At 45.3% G+C, this 6,000-nt stretch overlaps 1 protein-coding gene across 1 annotated transcript in view; it reads left to right on the top strand.

The window, feature by feature from the left end:
- Positions 1-2,721: 2,721 nt before the first annotated feature.
- The window catches only part of ttc6 (tetratricopeptide repeat domain 6), a 554,053-nt gene continuing 550,774 nt past the window's right edge, over positions 2,722-6,000 (top strand). The window contains exon 1 of the mRNA XM_072488749.1: positions 2,722-2,875. The gene's annotated coding sequence lies outside the window, so the exon portion shown is untranslated. The remainder of the gene's footprint in view (positions 2,876-6,000) is intronic.

Genomic DNA, 6,000 nt, shown 5'->3' with positions numbered 1-6,000 from the left:
AGGGAATCGAACCTGGGACCCTGGCGCTGTGAAGCCACAGTGCTATCCACTTGTGCTACCGTGTTGCCCCACAAGTACAAATCTTTAAAAAAAAAAAATTTAGAGTACCTATTCATTTTTTCCAATTAAAGGCAATTTAGCGTGGCCAATCCATCTACCCTGCACATCTTTGGGTTGTGGGGGCGAAACCCACGTAAACACAGGGAGAATGTGCAAACTCCACGCGGACAGTGACCCAGAGCCGGGATCGAACCTAGGACCTTGGCACCATGAGACAGCAATGCTAACCACTGCGCCACCGTGCTGCCCAAGTACAAATCTTTTGATTTAACCTTTGGGTGGTAACCCTTCTGTCTCCTTTTCAAGATCCTTGGTTGGGGTGCTGTGTGCCTGAGAAAACATATTGCAGCGACACACATGGTGAGCTCATTTGAGGCCCAATTTCACAAAAGCATCTGAAAGAGATATTAGGCCCCTGATTTGCAATGGTAATGATCCTAATTCCTGTTTCATGCATTTCAAGCTCATTACACAGGATAAAAGGGAATTTGCATTGATTATTTTGAACAACTCATTATGTTCATTACAAGTTAAGGAAGCATTGACTCTAATTTATCAAATCAGGCATTATTTAGAACAATATCATTTTCATTAGAATTTGGGGGGGATTTGGGAGGGAAACAAGTCAGAATTAGTTTAATCATAGCAAAATACACATTATAATACATTTCAACAAAATTCACATAATTATGATCTTTGCTTTGAGAGGATAAATTATTTGGTAAATACTTCATGAATAACATCCTTTAGACTATTTTATGAGCCCATTATTTTCAGTGTCAATGAACCCAAGTAGTTAAGTTCTGCACGTGGTTGAATGTAAATAACAAATTCATGACTAAGCTTTTGTTTTAAGAAAACAGAAGGTATAATATCATAATTCAATTGTGCTTCTATTCTCTACACTCAGAATTCTGCCCCAGCCCAAGTGAAGAAGCAACCCTAACTAAATAGCAAATGGCTTCCTCTCTGAATGTAATCATGGTGCATTTTCCCTCTTCATCCTGTCTGAAGTCTTTGACATGGTTAACACTCTTCAACATCTCTCTGTTGTCAAGTCAAAAGGGCTGACCTTTGTCTGGTTTTGCCCATATCTATCCAGTTTTAGCAAGAGAGTATCCTGCAATAACATCTCTCCTCCTCCCTGCACTGCTAATTCTGGACTCCTCCAGGGAAATATTCTTAGCCCACTCCTATTTTGCATCTATATATTGTTTCTCAGTGACATCATCCGGTGGCACCTAGCTCTACCTCATCACTATTTCCCTTGATACTTCCAATATTTCTGTGTTGTCAAACTCCATGCTTGACATCCAGTCTTGGATGAGTTACAATTTCCATCACTTAAACATTTAGCAGACTGTAGTCATTGTCTTTGGTTCTGTCATAAACTCCATTTCCTAGTCACCAATTTTCATTGGGTAAGGTAATGGACCGAATCTGGTTGTTTACGACCTTGGATTCGTATATGACCCTGAGCTGAGCTTATGACCCATATCCTTGCTATAAAAATATCACCTCCATAATATCTCTCATCTCTGCCTCAGTTTAGCTGCTGCTGCAGGACCCTCATTTTTCTTACCTCCAACCTCAACTATTCCAATGTTCTTTTAAAGACACTCCATCTCCAAATCTTTAGGGTCTAAACTCACCCAAAACTCCTGCTGCATGTATTCCAATGTGCACTGTCAACTTCACCTATCACCCCCAGCTCCTGTTTCACTAACACCCAATTTTAAAATGATCATCCTCATGTTGAAAACCTCATGACCTTCTTCACTCCATCTGTGTAACCTGCTCCATCCCTACAACGCTTCGTGAACTCTAGGTATATTCAATATACTATATTGGTCTCGTGTACAGTCCCCATTCGCTTCGCCTCACCATTAGCCGCTATGTCATTAGTTAACTGGAAATTCTGTGCAAACCTTTCCAACTCCCCATCCGCCTTTTCCCCTCTGAGTTTGCGCCTTAAAACTCTTTGACTATGCTTTTAGTCATCTGCCCTGTTGTCTCCATCTTCGTTTGCATTCTGGTGGCGAATGCTTGACTGACAATGCTCCTGTTATCTGCTTAAGATGTTGACGTTAATATTAACGGCGCTTTACAAATGCAAGTTGTTGTTATTGCACAAACACACTTCCTGGCGAAAGTCACTTTAAAACTTTTATCAGAATTCCCAGCAGTCCCGCCAACCTTCACATGTATGATTGAACAGCTACAAAGCAGGGAGACCGAAAACTCATTTAAATTGGATTACTGTGATTTGCATAACCCCGCGTTAATAATGATCATTAAAATATCCCTCGGCATTAAAAAAAACACAATAAAAGCACAATAATTGAAAGCAGGACACGTTTGGTGTCGTTCTCACAAACGAGCCACCCGGTGATTTTTTTTTTTGTTGCCGCTGAGTTTAATTTTACACAGGCTTATTTGAGAGACGCAATCGCTTTTGGCAAGGTGGATTTGAGTGCGGCGGCGGAGGCGGAGCGCGTTGCTGGAGGGATCGACATTGTCGCAAACAGGCACCGAGGAGCTTGCAGGCCGAGCGCCGGAGCGCCTGAGCCGAGGTGCGCGCGCGCGGCCTCCTGCCCCGCCGGCCGGCCGGTTACTAAGCAACGGCGTTCAACAGTCCCGAACCGACCGCCCGGCTTCGAGCAGCAAAGCCCGGGATGAACTGAGGGTGAAAAAAAACACCCACAAAGAACATAACCAACATCTCTCAACTCATCCCACTGCGGCTGGAGGGCTGTCGGTGAGCAACACCCCGTCTGCAAAACTTGTGCGGAAAGAAGCACAGAACCGCTTGAAGGTGAGGGCAATGCAGAGCCTTGTGTTTTTTTAAAAGTCAGAGCAGCGCAAGGGAATGCAAGCTGGAGTCATTCAGAAAAACGACTACACTTTTTTTTAACTGATTCGGTTTATAGCAAGGTGACATTTTCATAGCCGCAGAAGGTTTCATGAACAACAATACCTATAGTATGTGACAATGAAGTTAAAATCAAGGCTAGTCGTTCCCCTGGTAAAGTGAATGCATTCGCTAAAACCATCGTAGTTTCAACGGTATAATTTGCCATCACACGATGCAGTTACAGGATGAGACAACTATCTTATCGTATTTCTTCAATTCCTGGCTGGTCTGGCATGGAGGTTCCACTCACACTGGCATGTGGTCCCACTTCCTCGCCATGATGCCAAAGTGCACACGGGTCACTCGTGCAGTTGTAGAAGTGTGCCAGGTATCTCAGGGTCTTCTCAACACTTCAGAGCCACCTCAATTCAAGATTTTCTGAGCTAGCGGATATGAAAGACAATTATAAAATTCCATTTGTGTTGGTTGTGTCTGCAGATGTATTTCAATGAGTAAATATAAAATTCTGGGCACGGGCACTGAGTGTTGGACAGGCCATTTGACAGTAGACGCCATCACAACTGAACTGAATCCAGTCCTCATTTTACAACTGCACGAGTGACCCGTGTGCAGTTGTCAACTCAATTTTAGATATCTATGTTCCACTGATGTTATTTGAGCGTGAACAGGAGGAAGGGACTTGCCTAATTTTTTTCTCCTTCGGACAATAAAACTAATGGTAGAAATTGTACACTTTAAAGGAATGTTATTGCCTTCTTGAAGAATTTTGGAACATCTTCAGTTTTTTGAACTGACAAATAATTAGCTCAGAATACTTCCATATTACCTACAGATGGTGTGTGTTTTAAAGGGTGCATAACTGCTCAATTTTAATAGATTAAAAGTAACATCAGCAGCTGTGTTTGGTCATATTATTGCCATAATGCCCTCCTCTGCTTGCTATTCACTCATTGAACTGAGATGGCTCTGAAATTGTGAGATGAAGACCCTAAGATAACCTGCTAAATCTCTACAATTGCATGAGTGACTTGTGTGCACTTTGGCACATCTCCACGTCTTGGATAAGGTGATGTTTTGACAGCCTGAAAGACCATACAGTCTCTACACCCATACTACTGGGGATTCCTTCACAACAGTCACTGATTTGTGCAAAAGCAGACACAGTAACAACTCTGGATCCCCAGGTCACTATTGCAGCATTCTGAGCATCCTTGGGAGAATACTTCCACATGGCATGGTATTGGGGGAGTAATGGGGGGCCATGGAGATAGTGGTTAGGTAGGTGCAGTGGTGTTAGTTTCTGCTGCAAATGTCCCTATAATTATCATATGCTTTATGGTGTACTGCAATATTGTGAAACTTCCATTCAAAGCTGAGCTATGTGGCTAATGGGACTTCCAACCAAGTTGCCCTCTGCACCATACTATTTGGGAAAGTCGCTAATGATGACTTTCGAAAGCATCCTTTGAAATGCAGATACTGGGAAATTGTGAGCTGCAGAGTTATTAACTTAGCAGAGATGTAAACAGCAATTTCCTTTTCCACTGCCAGCATCACTATCACTATCAACAGCAGTGCAGGCACAGTTGTTCTGTGTCTCACTCTGGCGCTCCCTCTGAACTCACTGTTTAAATCTTCCAGGTTAAATTTATCTGATTTACTACTTGGAAGAAATATAGTGTAAGAATGTGTGCTTAGTTTGTTATTGGGCCTTCTTTTGTTCCTTCCTGTGGAATACCTAGTGTAATATAGATTACAATAGTGTGCTTGTGAACAACCTTTTCAAAAGCTTTCATTAAGACTGTCATGGTAAGGCATATGGGTTCACACATAGACATGAATGAGGGACTAAGATTAGAATGATCAGGAGAAAGTTTGCACCTGTCACTTGTCAATGCCCGGTGAGCATTTAGTGAGCTACTTGGTTCTTCAGTGCACTACTGATATTGTTTCCATCTGCTGTAGTGGAAGGACCTTGTGGTGTAAAGTTCAGGCTATGTTTCATTCTTCTCACATGTCCATAAGGCTTATTCTCAAATCGACTTTTTCATTTTGAGTAGGGCGCTGATAGCGAGAGTAGAGGATACCGAGTGTTCGGCAATAGCCATTTCGGACCACGCCCCGCATTGGGTGGACTTGGAGATGGGGGAGGAGAGGGACCAGCGCCCGCTGTGGCGCTTGGAGGTGGGGCTGTTGGCGGACGAGGAGGTGAGCGAGCGGGTCCGAGGAAGTATAGAGAGGTACTTGGAGACCAACGACAACGGGGAGGTCCGAGTGGGGATGGTATGGGAGGCACTGAAGGCGGTGGTGAGGGGAGAGCTTATCTCCAGTAGGGCCCACAAGGAGCGGAGGGAGTGGGGGGAGAGGGAGAGGCTGGTGTGGGAGATGGTGAGGGTAGACCGGAGGTATGCGGAAGAGCCTGAGGAAGGATTGTTGAGGAAGAGGTGCAGCCTCCAGGCCGAATTCGACCTGGTGACCACCAGGAAGGCGGAGCTGCAGTGGAGGAAGGCCCAGGGGGCGGTCTACGAGTATGGGGAAAAGGCAAGCCGGATGCTGGCGCATCAGCTTCGGAAGCGGGACGCAGCTAGGGAGATCGGGGGAGTTAAGGACAGGGGAGGGAGCGTGGTGCGGAGTGGGGTTGGCATCAATGGGGTCTTCAGGGACTTCTACGAGGAATTGTACCGATCCAAGCCCCCACAGGAGGAGGGAGGGAGGAGGCCATTTCCTGGACCAATTAAGGTTTCCAAAGGTGGAAGAGGGACTGGTGGCGGGACTGGGGGCCCCGATTGGGCTGGAGGAGTTGATCAAAGGGATAGGAAGCATGCAGGTGGGGAAGGCACCGGGGCCGGACGGTTTCCCGGGCAAGTTCTATAAAAAATATATGGACCTGTTGGGCCCGCTGTTAGTTAGGACCTTTAATGAGGCAAGGGAGGGGAGGACTTTACCCCCGACGATGTCCCGGGCACTGATCTCCTTGATCCTGAAGCGGGACAAGGATCCCCTGCAATGTGGGTCTTACAGACTGATTTCCTTGCTAAATGTAGATGCCAAGGTGCTGGCGAAGG

Source organism: Scyliorhinus torazame, chromosome 2 (genome assembly GCF_047496885.1).
Source record: "Scyliorhinus torazame isolate Kashiwa2021f chromosome 2, sScyTor2.1, whole genome shotgun sequence".
In the NCBI taxonomy this organism is placed as follows: domain Eukaryota; kingdom Metazoa; phylum Chordata; class Chondrichthyes; order Carcharhiniformes; family Scyliorhinidae; genus Scyliorhinus; species Scyliorhinus torazame.
Note: the sequence above shows the minus strand (reverse complement) of the source record. Positions and strands in the feature narration are given on the sequence as shown.